Raw genomic sequence first — 21,978 nt, forward strand, 5'->3', positions numbered from 1 at the left:
ATTCTACTTTTAATTCCTATACCACAAAAACTGGTCTCTAATTATACTTAAGATAAAGAAGATTAAAGAAAATCTGATCTTTAATCTTCAGGTTATCCTTCCAATCCCTGTTTATAGGGAGCCTATAAACAGAAGGGAACTCAACTCTTTGAAAAGGTAGGTAACAGCAGGACAAGGAGAAATGGTTTGAAGTTGAAGGAGGGCAGATTTATGTTGGATGTCGGGGGAAGTTCTTTACAGAGAGAGTGGTGAGGTGCTGGAACAGCTGCCCAGAGAGGCTGTGACGCCCCGTCCATCCCTGGAGGTATTCAAGGCCAGGTTGGATGGGGCCCTGGGCAGCCTGGGCTGCTATGAAATGTGGAGGTTGGTGGCCTTGCACGAATGGAGGGGGGGGTTGGAGATTCGTGATCCCCGAGGTCCCTTCCAACCCAAGCCATTCTCTGATTCTATGATTTAATGTGGTGAATATTAATTGGCACTCCATCTGACTTCCTCCAGTCCCAGTTACTGTCAGCAGCTTGCATTAAGCTCTGCTCCAGCTTCAGCTCACCCAGTGGTTGGTTACTCCTCTGGTTTTTCCAATACATTTCCTAGCTCTGTCCCCAAAACCAAAAGCACAGACTCTTAAGATCTGTTTCTAAAATAAAGCAGAAGAAAGCTTTAGGTAATTATGAAAACTGACAACACAACTTCAGTCCTGCTTCTCACCTGTTCATTACTACATATACACTGCCCAGCTTGAACAGGGCTACCATTCCCTACATTATCTGTAACCAGAAAAATTTAAATGGACTTTGAGAGGTTCACATAACACAGAGAACACGTGACTTCAGCAATGAAGCCTCTCTCAGACCTTACACATTTTGACTATAGCACAGCACCATTTAAAAAGGAATGGGGAAACAAAATAAAGCAACTAAGAATACTCCATTTGCATTTTTTACATTGGAAATGTTTTCTTTCTGCCGAGGCAGCGCATAAAGGAAGATACATAAATTAAACCTTAGTGATTGCTCTGATAGGGACATTCTTATTAACGGAGTTAAAGAAACATCAACAGTGTCAAAAGTGATTAGGCCAAAATGTGATGTATAATAATAACCTTGGAAAAAAATTCTGCCACGACTCGTCAGTAACTGCTCCTCTCCTCCGAGGACCTATTTGCCATTTCATCCTTCCTGCAAACTATCACAGGATGTTGCTGCCTCACAGACAAAGTTTTGCTTTCCTATAGCAGGTCAACAAAAACCAGACTGAACAGCAACTCCAGCACTGCGTTTGCATTTGTTTACTTTATGATATTTATTAAAAAGGTATTGTGTTTATAACCAACAATTACACTGAACAGAGAATACTTACAACCAAAATGCTTCTATCCCCTTAACATCTACCAAGCAAATCAAACTAACCAAGTGTCGAAATAAGCTTAAGACAAAACCTTCACTTCTGATGATTATCTGGGGCCCTGGGCAGCCTGGTTTAGCATTAAACATGGAGGTTGGTGGCCCTGCATGTGGCAGGGAGGTTGGAGATTCATGATCCTTGAGGTCCCTTCCAACCCTGGTCATTCTGTGATTCAGTCACTTGATATTCAGCTGCAGAGAAAGACCAGACGTTGGCCTCCTAAGGGTGCACCAGAGCTCCACAGCGCAGTGTCCTGGCAGCACCACGTCCTGCTGGAAGCACCCATCAACCTCTCTAGGCTGCCTGGACTTACACCACTGTGCTCCTGCCAATCCCTCACCCAAAGCTCCACAATGACTCCCGGTTCAGTTCCAACCCCACACGTAACTTTACGCCTACTGCCCTGCAGTGCAGTTAATAATGGCACGGTCACTTCATCCAATATTTTCATCCTCTCCTCTGCCACAACAGCTATGTTTTCATTCCATTTGTATGCAGCATTGGCAACAAATCAGCTTTGCATTTACGACGTGGAATCAATGCGGAGCACTTCTGAATTTGCTAATCTGCATTCAGAGATGCTTATGTCTCTTAAAATGCTTAACTACATACGTTAGGGTGCTTAAACTGCAAGCTGCTTACTATCTTCAAATATCTAGAAAACTAACAGTAGCATTCTTAAGTTAGGAGTGACAAATACTAGAAAACCTCCACAATTTGGCTTCCATATCTCTGAATTGGTATTTCAGTGACAGATGTTTGTTGCAGCAAAAACCTCTGTCAGAACAAAATTAGGTGATCTATCATTTTAAGATATGGTCTTCATATACTGTTTACTCGAAGATATCACTTGCCTCAAGCCAATTTTGACCAAGAACATTTTGTGATATGGAAGTGATTTGTATATCATCATTTTTGTGATAAATGTAGCTCTTGAACACAAAATAACCTACTATTCCACAGTATTACAGTTAAAACTCCTTCACCAGTAAATCTGTACTACTGCTTTTATTACTACAAAGATACTGTATCTAGACTCCAATGCATTTCCCATTTTTATTCACTGAATAGGGTTGCCTGTTTTCTCGGCTTCAGATGAGGGCACTCAGAGCCCCCCCCAGCTTCATATCAGAGATGCTCCTCAGTTTTGAGGGGAATGGGAGGCCCCACTGCACCCACCACAACATGAACCTCCATTTTCATTTCCACTAATGGAAAACACCACAGTCAAACACAATACAAAATGCCTTCAGAAACAACAAGAGGCAGGGACTGCCCTAATCGTCTGGCAAACTGTCCCCTCCCAAATGAACAGTTCTGTTCCATGACCACTGCTTTAGAAGCGACTGCCCCTCCTGATAACCTAAAGCCTTCTGTTTCTTGGATAAGGGGAATAATGCCCTTCACTTCCTGATCTTTGGCAGCAGGAGGAGGGGTGAAAATGGGGATGCGATGCCACCAGCCGAGCACAAAGGACAGAGAATGCCAAAGAATACAGAAGTTGGGCAAGTCACAGGTGAAGGTGGATAAGGGAACAAAAGGGACAGAGAGCCAAATACACACATAATGCACATACATCAATTGACCTGAGCAAATCATCCTAAATGGTTGAGCTGAGGATCTTCCTCCACCTACTTAAAATTGGACACCTCTTTAGAGACTGGTGGTTAACAGGAACAACTGCCATGTAGAAAATTAATTAGGACCATAAATTAAAACATAACTTACTGCACAATTGTAGAGTAATGAACTCTAGCCATTACTAGCCTTGGGTTAATCTAAAGCAAAGTTCTAGAGATAAGGGGATCCAGTTTCAGCTCCTTCACAAAGTAACAACTGATCTAAAATAGATTGGACCCAGAGAGCAACACCACTGTGTGGCAGTCCTTCAGCTGCTGGGTTTACAGCCGGTCCGGTCAGAGCTGGCAGTAGGAGGAAACTGAAGCCAAGAGGAGACTTCACTGAGTGCCCACCATTTCAGTGGTTCCCTGGGTAAAAATGGTCTAATTGGCTCAGAAATACAGGCACAGAAAAATGCTGGCATTTAACAGAAGTAACACACACAGGACAGGAATGCTCTGCAATGGCACGAAGCTATCATAGAATGGTTTGAGTCAGAAGGGACCTCCAAAGGCCACCTGGAGACACCTCCTACAGTGAGCAAGGACTCCCACAGCTCCATCATTGCTCAGAGCCCATCCCCTGCCCTGTCTGCAGGGACCACCCCCATCTCTCTGGGCAGCCCATGCAGTGCCTCACCACATTCATCTTTAAACACTTCCTTAAACTCAGATTAAATATCTCCTCTTGCAGTTTGAAACCATTTGTCCTCATCCTACCACAACAGAACCTGATAAAAGGGTTCATCTACTTCTTCCTTACAATACCCACTTCAGATACTGTAAAGTTCCTATCACATCTCCACAGAGCTCTCCCACAGCACATAGTGAAAAGGTAGGGATATTTTCCCACTCTATAGGACTAAGCTGGGCCATAAGGCAGAATGGCTCCACTGCTTTCCTCATGGCTCAAATCCCACCACTCCACAGGCACTTTCTTTCCAGCACAGCACTTCCTGCAGGCTGATCCAGCCTCCTGGCCTCTGAGAGCTGTTCCCATGCTTCCATGTCACAGATGGCTCCACTCGAATGGACTTTCCTCAGTCCCTAAACTAAACTGTGCAGAACCACTGGAATAAATTGTTTTAGGGATTTTTTTTTTTTTTTCCCCCTGCTATAAACGATAGCAAGGATATATCTGTAAAGGATGGAGTCAACCAAAGCATATAAGTTCCTTACCACTGCATCAGGACTATAATGCACAACCTCAGTGCAAGGGACATGGTTGGGGTTTTTGCTCCTGCTCGGCTCCACACACTCACCTCGTGTCCACAGATCTGTAACAAACTTCACTAAACGCTTGCTCTCCTCTTTGTCTGCTGATTACCAGAGTGGGCTAACTCAACGCTGTGATGCTGCAAGGCACTATTTCTGGAGTAAAAACTGTATTATCAAGGGGAAAACCTCATTAGGAGACAAGCCTTTTACAGGGGGATGGTTGGAATATGGCTAAACACCAGGCTCAGGAAGTCTCAGAACGTCTCAGAACAGCACTAAGGCTCAGAGAACTTCAGAGAACTACAAGCACTGTGGCCTTTATTTATTACATAGGCTGAGATGCAAAACAGTACAGACCTAGCCAAACAGCTAAACACATGACACAGCAGCTTACTAATTAAGAAGCTATGCTTCACCAAGCATTCATTTTACCACACGGGTAGCAATTTTTCAAACAAACATCCCTTATAGCAGGACTCCTGCACAGAGCTTTGTGCTATTTGATGACAAGCACCCATCCTGGCACTCCGTAGAGAAAAACAGTTGTCATAGCAGGGTGTCACGTGTAGAACACAGAGATGAACTCAAGTGCAAGTCTGTGCTATCAGTGATTGCCTAGAAAGTGCAGTGCTATGCAAGGGCAGCACCAGCACTGTGCAAACACGTGGGGTCATCCAGGAAGCACTGCTGGTGAACCATGACCAGTTTTGCCTATTTTTATCATTAATTCCAACATGCTGACATACCTTGTACACTCACACCAGTACAAAGTAGAGCAGTCAGTGGAATACCTCAAACTAAAAAGACATCATTTCTGCACACAGGGGAAAAATGGTCCTAGGAACAAGGATTGTGCTGTAGCCTGAAGGCCTCCCCTGTTCAGGATTGGCAACAAATGCACTGTGAGAGGATTTCTGAGATCTCATAAGTGCACTTACAATATGCTCAAATTTTGCTCAAGTTGTTCAGCTTAGAAGAAAAATGTGTATATTGCATTCTCTGATCTTTTCTGCTGTTCAGATCGATACACACAAGTCCTCACAAAAGGGAAATCCTCATTTAGAGCTGCTTCAGAACTTAAATGAGGAAAACCTTGAGCACTTTTCCACAAAACCTGGAATGAAGCACAACGAGGACAAACTGTCACATTAAATATCAAAGCGCGTGTTAAAGGCATAAAAGAGCACCTCAGTATTTAAATGGAGAAAGAAAGTTTGAATCGTTAATTCTGAGGAGAGCAGTTCTGTCCCAAGCATCCAACAAACAGCAATTATTTCCTTTTGCCACTACATCAAAAAAACACCAACAAGACACCATCATTTGGCCTACAGCAACGTAACCACTGGAAGGAATTTCTTCTAGGGTTCAATTTGCATGATAAACTGTTGTTAACAGATACCATCTGTTTTTAAATTTAGTAAAAGGGCCCATATTATACAGCTCATTACAAATATTACTAACTCTTAGACAATGACTCTGGTAAAGTGTATATTGTAGCTAATGAAGTAGAAAGCTTAAACAACAAATCATTTACAACTTTTTTGTACAGTCTTTCTAATGGAGGGAGTTTATAATCATAGGAAAATGTAATCACTTATGTTAAGCAATCCATGGACCTAGTCAATGTAGCACAAACAGCCATTATGCAAAATTATGACATTAAAGGGAAAGAGACTACTGCAGACTTCGCATTTTGCAGTACATGCTGCACAAGTTAATAACTTCCAAAGAATTAATCAGGTGAGATCCCTCACTTCCCAAATACCTTCAGTCAGATGGGGAAAGTGGGCTGAACCCAGGCTGAGATTTGCTGTCCTGAATTAGACCTGACACTGGTAACAAAGGGGATTCCATAATGGCCATGGATCTTACAACACGGCGCTTTAATGGGCATCATGGTGGACATCATCTGTCAGGAACAGTCACAATAAAGATGTTCTATCCATTCACGTTCCACCAGGCCTGCGTTTAATAATTTATGTAATTCGTATTAACTTTAAAATTGCTATCACTGTGGTGGACAGAGACAAAATACAAACACTGCAATACAATAATTTCACACAGGAAAACGTTACATGCTGCAATTAAAAGTGTTCCTTTCATAAGAGAGTAATTGTTCGAGATTTATAGAGATGAATGAATGTGAAACAAAGCTGCACATTCCAACAACACAATAAGAAAATAAGTACTTTATAAATCACATTAATATCACTGTTTGCTATTATTCCACATACATTCTTATAGAATGTGTTTTAATATTGGCTTCCATAAAATGAACAAAGTTTTAAAATAATGACAGTATGTCTTAAAAAGCCCAACACTATTTTTTCCTGTGCTTCATACCGAGAAACAGCAATGTTACAGCTCTAAAAATGATCATTGTGCATTCATTCAAATAATCCTTGTTTTTATACAGAGAATTAAGCACTGCTTCCTAAACCATTACAGTGTAAGGTCTGCGAGTATTGGTCAAGAATATCCTACGCTATCCTATCAGGATGATTAATGAAGGCACCTTTTTCACAGAATGTCAGACTCTGCCTTTTTAACAACTGACCTTTCATAGAATACTACTGAACTCATAATTCCACTTTTGTTCAGTTTCTTATTAGTGGAGTTAAAATTAATACTTATGGGAATGATGGCCAAGGTGATGCACAGTAAATCTTATGGCACATCAACCTTCTACACCGACTACCAAAGGAATAGTACCTGCATTTGTCTCGTTCAATAGCATAAGTATTCTAGTAAAACTCTGTGTCCTTTTAAAAGACAAATTAGGTCAATATTCAACCTTCTTTCAAGTACAAAGCTGTACATATAGAGGAAGACTTGCAAAGTTCACCTATCCCAATGAAACAGCGGATGCCTACTGTACATCGAGGAATCTTCCATCCTGCTGCACTGTTGGAAACTTTCAGGATGGTGTAGATGATGCATGGCGCACACAAACAGCAGCCTGTGACCCATGGCCATCACAGAGGATGCCATAAGGGCTTAGTGAGGATTGGTGCCATGCATATCCTTGCCCAAAGGCCACACTTTCCAACTGGAGAGAAACAGCCCTGTAATTTGCCACCATGGAGATCTGCAAAGCCAGTGATGCTGTGAGGATAAGCATATTTTGGGAACTGCCACACTGAGCTGAACAAAGGGCCCTTATTTCTCTGAGGTATTTAAAACCCAACCAGCTGTTCACAGTCTTCCAGGGGAAGGGAACAACTGGGCAACCTTACATCAGCCGCTAATTTACCACCACCTTAAAACAGCGAAAAATTGAAGCTGAGTGAAGCCCCAGATGCCAGGCAGCACAGTGATACACCCCAGCACTGCACACAGCCGTGCTCCCAGGGGGATGAGGTTACTGCTGCTGGACGTGGCCTGCCTGTCCTGCAGAGCAATGCCAGCTCTCTATGTGGACACTCACCCCAGCACCTTGCACGGCTCCTCCAGGCCATCAGCAACACCACCACAGCACACTGCTCCCGCATCCTCAAGAGAGAAATATAAAAGGGGATTGGGAGAGGATGACCACAATCTCTGCCTCACTGCTGTTGGTGTTGTTTTGAGGTCTGTGATGCACCACAACCATGCTATGCCAGTCAAGCTGTTTGCAACAGCAGAGCCCCAGAACCAGGCATCACATCGTGCTCACAGGCTCCATTATTAGGATTACTGCATTTTAGGAACAACTCCTTTTCAACAGCAAAAAATGCAAAAAACTGTTTAATTTTCAGGGTTCAGGTGCCATTTCTGTGGCAAACTGTGTCCCTCAGCAGCTGCAGTGGGCAGAGTCCTGCTCACACCTCCAGGTACCACAGCCCAAGGGCAACTGGTAAGAAGCAATGGAACCAAGGAATTAAGAACATGCACTTCTGTATAAACTGCTCAAATAAAATATGCTGGGCTGTGTTTCATTATAGGAAGGAGAGAACAACAAATAGATGACGTTCAAGTAATTAAAGCTTCGGTAAAGATGTTCATTAAAATCCCTATCTTTTGCTCTTTCAAATTACAACACTGGCTTCAACTCTTTTTCCTCATCGACATTCTGAGAGCCAGAAGTTAGCAGGCTACAGAGACCTTTCTACCCTTGAAGATGTTTTGGATGATAAAGACATGAAACTTTTTATTGGCACACAAAGATGGAAATACATGCTCCAGCAGCATTGTATCTGCTGTCAAACACTTGAGACATCACACAACTGGCAGCCATTCTGTTGTAAAAGTGCAATAATACAAGCAAATGGCAGCTTAATTTTTCTCTATGCGTGCATTCACATTCATGTGAAGTCCATTCTCACTCATTACGAGATAAGGCATCTGCATTATGGCTAAATGTTATATCTTGCAAACACAGTGGCATTTGCACTGTTTCAACCCTTGCAAATCAAAGAGGCCATGAGGATTTCACCCAAAATGAGGTTTTCTAGAACAAAAGCTAGAGGACACTGGAATCAATGTCAACCTCTCCTTAGAGCTCTGTATTTTTGCTAGGGTCAAACAGGCTGTAACTTAGCTGTTTCATAACTGGAGACCTGAGACCTACAGCGATATCCAGTTCCTCTGCAAGAAAAAAATGCAACCTAATGAATTGACAGTTCTTGGCTTTCTGAGCAGCTTTCACGATTTTCCCTCCAGCCAGCATCATAGCTTAAGAAATAGGCATAGCTTAAGAAATAAAACTACAGGAAACTAAAGAACTCATTTTCTGGAATCAATTTTACTCCTATACTAGGAAAAAAAAGTGAAAAGAAAAATCTCCTTGCTCTTTTAGTTTTCAGAAATGCTATCACATTGGGAAAGGACAGGGAGTGCTTCCCTGCACAAGAACAAAAAAGATTTTACATCATTGTCGAGGCTGAATTTTCAGAAGTCATAAGAGAAAGGAATCATGTTCACAATATGAAATGGCATACTGAAATACTGGGCCATCTTATACATTCTGAAAATAAAAGCGAATTCTAGCTCATCATTTGTCACACGATAGTGGCAAAATGCCACCAGTTACATCCTCTCCCGTTGAGGAGGGAACATTAGCATGTTTAAACAGCACTATTTTTAATATGAAACATTTTGATAAGTCCTCATTTGTAAATTTCTCATTCACCAGAAACACTTAAGACAAACAGAAGGCGTATATAATCTCCTAGAGAAACACCTACAAATAACTGCTAACATTTCTTTCAGCTGCTCATCTGGAACAATTACTATCTGTGAATCCTTCCAATTAATTCACAGTAAAGAAATCAAAAGCCAGCATATTTTGTTCAATGTGTGGTTTAGAAAAAACAAGGTAGTAAATCTCAGTTGGATTGGATTACAAAGGACAGATGAAAATCTTTTGCCTCCAATTCTGAGATGAAGGAATCAAAGTCAAGCAATTTTAATGCACAACATCAGAAGTTCCCACACTACTAAAACTTACTGAGATACAACTAGGTCTCTTATCTTCAAATGTAACAACCAGACCCACATCAACTCCAGGACTGTGGGACCCCAAGCAGTGCCTCCCATATTACACGTGTAACAGAAATCAGTGTTTGTGGTACTGGAATTAGAAACAATATTTTAACAAATGGATCATTCAAGACTTTGTTGGACCTACATGGAATGGAAAAAACCTAAGCATGGGTAAGTAGAGCAGAGATGCAACAGCAAGCATATTCCCTCTGGTATTAAAGATGAGACAGTAATTACAAAGACAACTTTTAGAGAGCTGTTTACAAGGAAGGTGCAACAAGAAGGCAGTTCTATATCTATGCCAAACCCAGAAATGGAGGAGACCATGCACAAAGAAAAGAAAGCAGCCAAACAAGCTAATGAAACTCAGGCAGCAACGGCTAAGCGTCACTGTAAAAAGCAGAACAGCAGCAGGAAGATCCTGAAGCACTACTATCCAAGAGCAACCATAGGATGCACGTAACAGGCAAAGCCCTTGATTTGTATTTGTGATGCTGGGGCTATTGTCCTGTCCTCAGCACCCACCAGCAAACAAAGAAAAAGGAGTAACTCTTATCACAAGGGATAACCTTCCAATTCAAAACCTCCATAAGAGACTAAGAGTGCTGCTCTATTCAGTGCATCAGGTAACACTGCCCACCTCTACATAGACTGAATGCTGCCATCTTCCTTATGGTGTTGGAAGTGTAAACGAGGACACTGAGTGCTGGATTACTTAGCAAGAACACCACAACTTTATTTTAAGCTATGACACAATATTTAGAGAAATATGACTATTTTCAAAATGTAACTCGTTACCAATTGGAAAGTTTACTCCAGATGGGAAGTCAGTACTTTAACAGGACTCTCAAATTAGAAGTGCTGGATGAATGAAAAAGATACACCCCAATTAATGTACACAGATGTCTCTCCTAGAGTCCAAAACAAAGCAGACCTTTTAATTTGGCAAGAGCTGGCCTGACAGAGCCTGTAGTTGAGTTGAGTTAGAGTTAGCTTGGCCATAAATTATCCCAATTACTATGGATTTTTGATAACAAAGTGATATATCTGAAAGAAAAACACTGAGTGAAGACAAAGTTATAATGTGAACTGAGACAAAGCGAAAATTTAATACACAGAAGAGTCACAATTGCTGGTGTATGTTTCATTATTTCAGCAAGGCTGTTGTTTAATAAGTTAGTAAATATAGGCTCACTCACATAGTTCTATTAAATACTTCAATAAAAGAAAGAATTAAGAGGTGGCAAGCTTTTGGCATGGGTATTGATAATTAATCAACATAATTCAGAAATACCTTCAGCGACCCAAATGCTGAAAACAACCTGAAGCAGCCCTCCTCTGCCTCTTGGAAACACAAAGAATCCCACAACAACAACAGCAGCAGCAGCATTTTCACCACTGGCATGCTGGTCTACAAGTGACAGCATAGAGGACACTAGCGTGAACATTCAGCAGCCCCATGAGCAGGCAGGAAGTGTTATCAAAGTGTATTTGTGGGACTGTTTGTTCTCCTTTGGCTTCATTATAGCAGGGGTTGTTTTGGACTATTTGGCATCTCTTTGATTTCTCATTAATTCAGGCAAAATATCCTCAGTTCATTTTCAAGTTACCTGCATGCACTACAAGTCATAGATACCATGACCACATTTTTGGCCCCGTATTCTTTTGTTGCCTGCATTTGTTATTGCTATAAGTTCCACAAAAGAGAACTAAAAAAACCAAAAAGTATTTCCCAGAACAGACAGGAAACGAGACATGCTATCCCAACTCTGAGGATATCCTTTGTTTCACACTGAAGCATAAATCTTAAAACCCAGAGGATATCTGCATAAATGAAGAGCATCTGGACAAGCTCAGAGTCACAAGCAATATTACCAGCACGCAGAGAACTCCTGACCTGCAGGAGTTGATAGGTGATCCCAACCACGATCAACAGCAACTGCAGCTAGTGCTGCAGCCAACTTAAATGGGGATCTGCTTGAGCAGAGGAGCAAGAGCTGAAAACTTACAAAAGCTTCAAGTAAAAAAGCCTGCAAAAGCAAGCAACAAGTAGAAGCCCACAGAAGACAACACATACCTTGAGTCATTGTACCTGCCATCAGGAGCAGATGAAAATCAGACTGTTTCCAAGAGTTCAATCGTAATTAAGAGACTTAGTGCAGGCTGTGTAGGGGAGAGGGAAAGGGTACGACATGGAGACCAGGCCAGTGTGGACTTTTGAATATAAAAGTAGAAGACATTTTCTATATTCAAGTGTTCACGTCAGTGTTTAAAATTAGAACAAACTATTTTCAGAGGTGAAGAACATTCATGAGCTGTGAAAAACGACTAATTTCAAATTACTGAGGTAGTACATTTCCAATTACCTTAATATCAGCTGATTTATGTTTATGACCAACTGTTCCATACTGTGGTTATACATGAAGAACTCTTCCCAAACCTTCTCAGTGAACCTGAGAGTCTCAAAAAGTAAGGCAGAAGTACTTCCCAAACTCCTTCTCCCTAAGCAGGCTGCCAGGGGCCCTTGGCCAGAACAAGTTTTCCAAAAGCTCTTTCAGATCAGCATGGTTGTAGTTTCTCCCTCCATCTGTTATAGTACCACACGCCTTAGAAGCTCTAGTTCTAATACTAAGTCATTAAAAAACTTGATCTATTTCCATAATGCTTTTTAAATTAATTAATATCTGAAGGCCATACACACTCCAAAGATGGTTTTTGTGCTACCATGGACTGGCCAACCTGTGAAACCAACCATCATACTTTTCAGAAGACTCATTCTTCTTGAGAGCCACCTATGATAATGCACTGACTGCAGTTTTAAGAAAGTTCAGAGATTTCTCATTGAAACACAAAGGACAGCAAAGATATCTCATTGAAACAGACTTTCAAGGCTTCATACGAGCAACTGCAGTGCCACAAGATCAGGGCAAAGCAAAAATAAACAGCTTACCATTGTGCGTTAATGCAGACATAGGAAGCATTTCAGTGTCACGTAACACAAAGCAGCACTGTGTCTTTGGGGAATGCTTCTGCATAGCAGCTAAACCATGGTCCCATCCTGCACCTTTGGGATGGAGGTACAGAATCTGAAAAGTTAGCTTATTTCCCAGAAAGCAGTAAAATAGTCCTAAACAACTGGAAGGGAGGCGATTTTCTAACATTTCTCATTCAGGATAAGAAACACATCTAACTGTCTAGGAACACAGTGCAGTGAATTTGGTAAAAAAACATGTCTTTTAAAATAAATTCTCTCCACCTCTGGAGAGGTTCACCATTTGTGCCTCTAAGAGCAAGTGCTAGATGCCCCTTACTCATGAGAGCCAAGCTGAAACCAAGCCAGGTCTGCCCAGCATCTGCAGGATAAGATGCGTGTGCATGCACTAAATCAGTCGCAGCAGTATGCACACCTGCAACATACTGCCCAGCAAACCAAGAAATACAGACAAAAAGAGCAGATAATCAGAACGAAGCACTGACAGAAGCAGGATGGTTACTGCACAGACACGCTGTGTTAATCACTGCAGCCGGGACTCGAGCAAAACCTAGCTGTGTAATGACAAAGGGTGCACACATCAAAGATGAGGGGAACCAAACCAGAACAAACACTTGATAACATAAGGTACAAGCTCACCTTAAGTCACCTCATTGCTTCACTACTTCTTGCCCTGAACTTGTGCAAGCAGAATTGTCCTCTAAATAGTCCATATTTGTTGTTTATGACCCAATAGGTATGGTCAGAAGTTTAGAAGCAATCACAAAAAGCTTTCATCACCACCAAGCACTCACTCTAATGAGCAAAGAGACATCAGTGAGCACACATCACTTCTCAGAATCCCAGCATGGTTGGGTGGGAAGGGCTTCTGCAGCCCCAGCACCACCATCCATGGGAGGTACCTCCAGGGATGGGCACCACTGCTCTGGGCAGCAGTGCCAGGGCTGCACCATTCTCCGGGTGAAGGATTTCCTCCTGCACACTGAACCACCTTTACATACTTCTAAGTCCAATAGGAACTTCTTTCAACTGAAACAGGCCTTCTGAGCCCAAGCTGCTGCTCCATGCCACCCACAGCACAGCTCCATGGCACCCACACCAGGGCTGAGGCACTTCTCGCTGTTGGGATCACTTTGCATCTGAGTGTTTGAATTCTGATGCAGAGTGAGATGAGATACAGAAACCAGTATTAAATGTTTAATACCATCAGCAATTCACAATTAAAGTGTCTTTTTCTGGATAACCTTTTCCACTGCATGATCTTAGTGAGAAGATAATACGAGATGCTGCTTTTGAATAAGTTATACATTTGCCTTGCTTTAGTTGAACATAACAATGCTCCCATTATTAATATTTTTACTCTGTAGAACGGCACTAGCCTTCCAAAGAAAAAGTCCTTGACCAAAATATCAGAGGATATTAAACTGAGAAGTGATCTACTGATGCAAATCATTAAATCTATTTGCATTTGCTTACTGAACCCTAACACAGAAATTAAACTACATAGTGTAAGAAAAAGAGCTGGTTTTGCATGGTTAAAAGGAGACATCTTGGAAGATCCAAGCTCTATGTCATTAATTTTCCTTCTTCCCCTCATTAACAAGTAAAATGTTTTCACTGCTTGAAAAGTTTTAATAAATAGGAAAAAGCAGGGCAGCTGACATAAGTTTTTAATGTAATATACAAGAGCTTTTAATATTTTTACATATATTAATGCAAAAGCTAAAAATAAATGTTAAAAGGTTACATTTGTGAAGAAAGAAAAATGGCATTTACAGCTACAGGATAAGAACTTAGAAGTTAACCCTTCCTCTCCTGGCGTGGCTCTCTGAACATCATTTGCCATTTAACTGCAATCACTGGAACTGCAGATGAGCCCACTGCAGAAGTGGGCTGCAAGAGGGGTTCCTGGTAAACAGGCACCCATGCTTACACCCCACTGTCTATTTCCAAAACAGCTCTGGCATTACAGCATCCTCAGCAGTATCTGTTTCTCTACTCAGATATTTTTGGAGGGCTAGAGGAGCCTGGGAAGAAAAAGCAGGATGAAGACTTGCTATTTTTAGGAATACCCACTAATTCTGATCTATATTAGAAACTCAATCCATACCATTATACCATTTTCCCATCCTTATAGCAAGCATTTGCAATGGAAAAACGCTCCACTGCATTAATCTACTTCTGGCACCAAAGCTGAAAGGTTCCCCTCACGTCCTGAGTTACCAAAGGAGTTAGTAAATCTACATCAGGCCTAGTATCTCTGGATAGGATGGGGCAGAGGATCAGGAAAAGATTTCCTTCCTAGGAAACGCCTTGAAGACATGAGGCTGCATAGACAGATTCTCACACTCCTCTGGTGAAATTATTCTCCATAACTACTGCAGCTCAATATCTCCTGCGCTAGAAATAAACCCATCATATTTGCGCTATTTTCAAGTGGGTGTCTGCACAAGTTATGTGATCTAATACACTTGTTGTTCTTTTTGCCATTTTAAAATATCAGCGTTGTAAAACGTGATCTCTGGGTTGTAACATTTCCTGCTCCAGACTCCTGGCCAGCCCTCCAGCTTTACACACACACTGAGCAGCAGAGCTTCTCCTGATACAGATCTGTTAACATTTTGATACAGCACTACACCAACACTACGGATCTTAAAACACAAGATTATTAGCATGAGTAATTGCACAGCAGAAGTGTAGTTTCATTGTAACATGGAGCTGAAGGCTGCTCCAGCTGCACTTATGGGGGAAACAACATAAATGAGAAGCGTTCTCATTTGCAAATCTTCTGTCTGAATCTTGTAACACCGTCCTCGACAGATGAATAGGAACACAGCAGTGCTGTCAGGAAAAATAACACATCTAAAGCATGGCACTGATTACAGTGGAGTTGCTCAAGATTCACTTCTGTTTAAGTGAAATTTGTTTTTGCCAATTTTGCAGAATAAAGTTCCCCCTCCCTCCCCCCCCCAGCTGCCCATACAGCTTATCCTACATCCAGCAATGACCCGAAACTGAGCTCCTGAGCTGTACCACCTGTAAGGCTTTGACAAACTCTACACTTCCTAGATGGCTTCAGACCTCATTTTGCTTAAGTTTCTGAAACACCATTTCCAATAAGAAGTTTTCTTACCTTGATGCAGCATAAACAATCCGCAGCATCTCCACAAGAAACTGTGGAAAAAACCTAGCCCAGTTTATTTTTAATAAAAGGAAGACTATGCTATATAATAACTCTTCCTGCCACGTCCATTGAATCTGCTGAAATAAAGATTGATGCCTAGATATTTGTAGACACTTCAAGAGAAAGTAATATTTCTTCCCCCCCACTCTTTTTTTTTTCCCCTCCTTTTCCTCCCCCCTTTAAGTACACCACCTTCTGGTATTGCACAGTGATCTGAAGAAAGTAACAAGCATCCTCTTCCTATTACCTAGAAACACAGCATGCAGATGCTCAAGTCAAGTAGCAGAAAACTCCATGAGATCTGTGACAGTTCAGTACCACGAGCTACAGAATATCCAAATAAAAGCATAGGAAACAAAGATGTGCAGTGCAAGACTGACTTTCCCCCTTTTGGTGACTACTGTAGACAGATTCCCAAAATGTGAGGAAGGGTTGTTTACACATCAATATACGCAATACATCAACACTGTCAGGAGTGGGAAGGGTTAAAATGCAAGAGAACAGCAGACTGAAGAGCAGCTCAGCACAGAGCAGGGGTGCACTGCTGTGCTGACTCACACACTGGGCATTCTCTTCAATCCCAAGGGAACAAAGCTCTCAAAAACCTTGATCTCACCTACCATGTTGGACTGCGTTGGTTTGGCTTCGCGAACTACAGTACTCAAGAGTGACAAAATACACATAAGAATCCTGGAGGCCTTACAGCTACACCTGTACTCAGTTATTCTGAAAACAGCCCTGTTTCCACCAGCTTTACGACTAATGTGCCAGCACTACAACACACAGAGGCTGCAGCTGTGCTTTGGGCACCTGCATGCTGACCTGCCTGCATTTACTTGGAAGCCCTCTGGCACAAATCAAACACTGCTCTGCTAGCTACAAGCTTAGCTGTTGCTCATCTGTGGCTGCTGCAGGCTTCCCAGCAGCTCAAACAAATTGGTTTGAAGGAAAAAAGCTTCCTAAACAACTTCATCTGCGTTCATCAACGCTCCCACCAGCGAGCAAGGAGAAGGTGACTTTCTGGGAGAAGACACGAGAAAAGCAAAAGTAAGAGAAATAACATGGGTCCCATCAGAAAGAGCCATGGCTGGAGGACTGTCAGACCCTTGGCCTTTCAGTAACACCACACAAAAATCAGCTCAGAATGGTCCAGTGGAAAGACAAGCAGCAAGGCCCACTCCAGAAGGTCAGTGCTCTGCCCAGTCACCAAGCAGCACTCTGAAGCTCCTAAGAACAAAGCATCACAGCAGCAGAACACACAGAGCAATCCAAGCCTCCCACTCAGCCCAACCAAAGGACTTCCTACATTCAGACTCTCATCGAATGCAGGCTGTATCTCAAGCCTAATCTGTTTATATTAACGCCTACAAAAGATCCATCTAATGAACCATTTCCCAGTCACTGTAAACAGTAATTAAATACATTAAACTATAAAAAAGGAAAGTGCCATGCAAAGCATACTTTGATCATTGATAAATGCCGTCAGCTTGGATGATTATGGTATTTACAATGGTAAGTGCTCTGATTTAGCTGGCAGGAAAGCGATGCAGCTGGACGCATCCACAGTCAGTGCTCTAACATCTGCCCTATGGGAGCAGGACTACGACCTTACAGAGGACAAGCACCACAACAGTGCTTGCTGTTGAGAAAGCCAACCGAAAATAATTATGATTTTCCAGGAATTAGAGTGATGTTGAGGTTGTTCATTTCTGTTTTTTCCTAATGTTATTACTCACAAGGTTTAAGAACCACAGGATGAATCCATGCGGGCAGTGGTCTCAGCCTTCTGATCTAATGAGCAAAACAGCTCTATGTGAACAAGAATAATGGCTGCAAACACAACCATCAGTAGACTAAAAGGATCCCAGTAGTTTAGTCCACAATTTTTTTTCCTGAAAAAATACCTGGAGGGTATTGAGCTGATGCAACCACTGCCTTAAGTTACAGAGGGTACAATAGACCTTTTTGCCCTTTCTTTACATTGAGAAATTCTGATAAAACCATTATTTACTCCCTTTTCCCTTATCTCCCAATTGTTTACTTCATCTCAAATTTCATCTCACTACAATTACAAAACCTCCATCACCACACAACAATTTTAAGGAAGAGCAGAACAGGGAATAACAACAACTCCTCCACGTTACTGTCAGTAACCGTCTGGTCAGTTAAATCACTTAGCTCCAGGTGCCCATAGTACAACAGCAATCTATTCAGAACAGCTGTGTGTGCAGTTGCAGACCCACCTCCTTCAGCTGCATTTGAGCACAACTCAGAGAGCTCCAGTAAGTTTCTTAGCTTTAGTTCTTAGCTTTGCTTGCTGGAAAAACTGGAGAGGCACTCTCCCAAACACCTCCCACTTGCAGCATCAAAGTGAGATATCACTCACAGTAAATTTTACAGTATGAGGAATGAAACAGTTAGCAAAGTTGACATTTAAACCATCATCACTGGCTATGATTAAATACCTCGGAGATGAGCAGAGTGGTTCACACCTCTCCAAGTTATTGTTCTAGGCTCTTATCAGACTCCCATACACCGCTGCATTAGCTGCATTCGACACACTTGAGATTTTCTTTGAATCTGTAATGGTTGGAAACCTGTTTAGACAGAATCTGGAGAGTTTCTGATAGTGTTAGTATGGCAGAGAGACAGAAACACAGGCTAACTTCCTGAACTGCAGATTCACCCCTGAAAGGTTCAGGCAGATTAATAACACAAGCGCAGCCAAACGGGCTCCTTCTTCCTCTCCTTCTCTCATCACTGTCAGTACAGTGCAAGGAAATGAAACACTATCAAGAAATAAATGGCAAATAACCTGCAAGAAGCACGGAGGGCAGACTGGAGCACAACACTTCCCCCCCCCAAAAAATCTCTAATCTGAAAATAGCATTAAGCTCATGGTATGCGTGCAACACTGGGAAACACACACTTGGACCATCATCAAAGCCACGTCAATGTGAGCTAACCTGCCCAACCTCAGCTCCAAGAAATGTGTGCACAAAGAGAGCAGCTCCTTGCAGTGCCACGTGCTGTGTGGTCAGCAGCATGGAGCCAAGAAACCTAGTAGATGGGAACTCCTGAAAGAATTACTATTAGTGCAACACAGGTGAGAACTGTTCCATGTTTGGCTTCATAATGGCTAAGGCAACATCCCCATCTTCCCAGAGTCTGTTCTGCTGCATATATTTAGCACAGGGAAATACCAGCACACTTTGTTACTGCTAACAGACATCATGTGTGGGATACCCTGAGCACAGAGCTGACAACATTCCCCTCCAGCTCAGCAGTCAGAGACTGCAGAACAGCCATCCTAGGTTGGGAACAACGCAGGAGAGATGGGGGAGCAAAGGAAACCAGCCCTGAACTGCAGAAGGCACTCAGAGTACAGTAGGGGAGGAGTAAAACAGCAAGGTTTCTGATGGGCCAGACAGACACAGTGTTTCAGGCAGCGAGCACTGAGCATCCTTTTTGCTGGAGAAGGTAACATTTGTGTACACCGAGAGGAAAAAAAAATACAATGGCTGATACAGTATTAAAAGCATATATACAACATATCTAAATGTTTGCTCTGGGCAAATCAGAATTCTCACAGTAGTATTTAGCTGATTTTTTTTTTTTTTTTTTTGTAAAAAATAAGATTTTTTTTCCCTCTTTTCTCTGTATGTAAAGCTCAACTAAAAGCCCATTCTCCCCAAACAGAGCTCACTGTGCTGTTACGTGTGCTGACTTTTAAAGCTAGCCAGTTTCACGAGGAGCAGAATAACCTCAGGTTATTACAATTAGATTCATCTCATTAATAGATCAATTTCTTTCAAGTGCACCGAAAACTGAATTTTTACTTTGTTGCTTCTCCTTTTAGTCTACATTATAGTCTGTGTTCTTAAGTTTTAAGGAGAGCCATCACAGAACAGGTTGTAATCTCAGGTGATTAATTGCGTAGCATTTTACAAGCTGTAAAACAGAGCGAGATCCCCGCACTGTGATGATGCCATTTAGCACTGCTATCCCATTTCCCCATAACCATCAGGGCTGTCTGAGACTGCAACTCTGAAGTATTTATACATTTCAAAGGTTTGCTTATTTTTTTGTTGTTAAAAAACTCCAAAATCTATATTGATTGTTACATGCAATTCTACACGAGAAGTCTGGGGAACCGTGGTGCTGAATACCAGTATTTATTACCAAACTCACGCTCATTATGGTTCTCTTTGACAGGGGTCCATTAAAATCAATTTTTATGTTTCTTATGGTTTTTTTTCCTCCCTACCCAATCTTCTTACCATAGTGTTTATTAGCCAGTTAGCAGAAACACTGGGCGCTGTTTTCTTTTTATTTTATTCTGTCAAAAATAATGAGGCCAGATTTAATAGCTATTCACTAGCGATGAGTAGAAGAGATTAAATGTTATACTTCAGCACAAACATTTACTGAGGGCTTTAAAATGTTTAGAACTTCATCGCTGGTTAAGACAAAAGGAAGTCCCACCTCCCATCCACGTTTCAGATTTAAGTTCCTGTAGTAATAGTAAGGATATTCTGCTTGCTGTTAACTACTGGATCACTCTTTGGTAATACTCCCTCTGCAACATAACTGTCACACATGAATCCCACAACCTGATAGGTTTAAGTGCTACTGAGATGCTACTGGAGCCTCATCACTTCCGGGAGGACAGAAAAGTACAGCAGCCAACCATGGCTGGCTGTACCACCACCAGACAGAAACACAGAGAATTAGGAAAAGAATTGACATCCTCTGCTGCCCAAAGAGCAAAATCAGCAGATCCTTCCCCAGCCAACCCAGCTGTACGACATCAGCAAGCAACAAACCCTATCAACAAGGAAAGCAGAAGCTCACCTTGCACAAGACAGCCTTGCTATACAGCTAGGCTTGCTTAGGGACAGCTGTGACACAGGAGCATCTTTCATTTGTGCAGGAATGAGTAAAGGAAGCAGAGTGTGTTCTGAGCGTACACACACGTATTTTCCCGGAAAAAAAGTCTGTGTGACAGAGTCCAATTCCTCTGTTCAGCCTTCCCACCAGCTCTAATAGCATCATACCATCCCCAAAAACACTGTGCAGAAAAAGGGACGGCGAGTCATTATGTGAAACGTTAAAAGCCTCAGCATTAAAGGTAAGAGCCATGACAAGAGACCTTTGCTCTTCTCACCCAGCAGAACCACACACTCACCCAGCACAGCACCTCCTCCCCAGTCACCTTTGTGGCCTTCACCAATCAATGGCCTTGAATTATGTTCATCCAATACTGCAGCAGTTCACTTGAAGCCTATTTCTCTTAATACCTGTAATCTCATGACTGCTTTTGTTTTAATGCAATTTCCTTTATTTCTACCAACGTGTAAAACCACATTTCTTACATTCACCATGTTTGAGCGCATAGAGCTTCCTCCTGCTATCCTGCCATCCTCTCTCTGACATGTTCTCTTCTCAAAGGTGAAGAGCCGTCACTTGCTTTAGATGTTCTTCAGCCAGAAGCTGTCCTGTAGCAAAGGCGAGCTTCAACTCTGTCCTAAATACCATTTTACTCCCATTCCTCATCAGCAGAAATCCAATACTGCAATCAGCATATGAAGGAAACTCAAGTACTGATTTCCATATCACTGGAGTTGGCAAAACTGTCAAATCCAGAGGCTTGAGGGTTTTAGAATTAGAGGAAAAAACATATTTCAGCCAGAATTCACATTATGCTTTGTATTTGTGATTAATGCTACACACACTTAAAGAGCTACAAGGGTAATAAAATAGAAAAACAGAAAAAGAGGAAATGCTACAAATCAAAGGAAAAGTTATCAAGTGAAAAGCAAAGCAGAGAGGACAACATGGAGAGTAGGAAATAAAACCTGTTTGAGTCCTACCAGAAAAAAACCACACTGCAAAGGCCGCAGCTCATTACCAAAAACACCATGGCAAACATTGCAGCTTCATCACCAGAAAACAGCTGAAGAAACAAACCTTAGCAAGCTGTACTACTAACTTCAGTTTTGGCAGAGGATTTGGCAAAGAACTTTGGTATCTGCAACATATGTGATCTGGCATAGCAAAACCACACCAGAAAAGGAACATCCCTAAGAAAAACTTCT

General features: G+C 42.0%; 1 protein-coding gene across 1 annotated transcript in view; it reads right to left on the minus strand.

The window, feature by feature from the left end:
• The window catches only part of MGMT (O-6-methylguanine-DNA methyltransferase), a 143,131-nt gene that overhangs the window by 99,798 nt on the left and 21,355 nt on the right, over nt 1-21,978 (minus strand). The gene's annotated exons all lie outside the window — the stretch shown is intronic.

This window comes from Tympanuchus pallidicinctus, unplaced genomic scaffold, assembly GCF_026119805.1.
Source record: "Tympanuchus pallidicinctus isolate F22 unplaced genomic scaffold, pur_lepc_1.0 scaffold16, whole genome shotgun sequence".
Classification (NCBI taxonomy): Eukaryota; Metazoa; Chordata; class Aves; order Galliformes; family Phasianidae; genus Tympanuchus; species Tympanuchus pallidicinctus.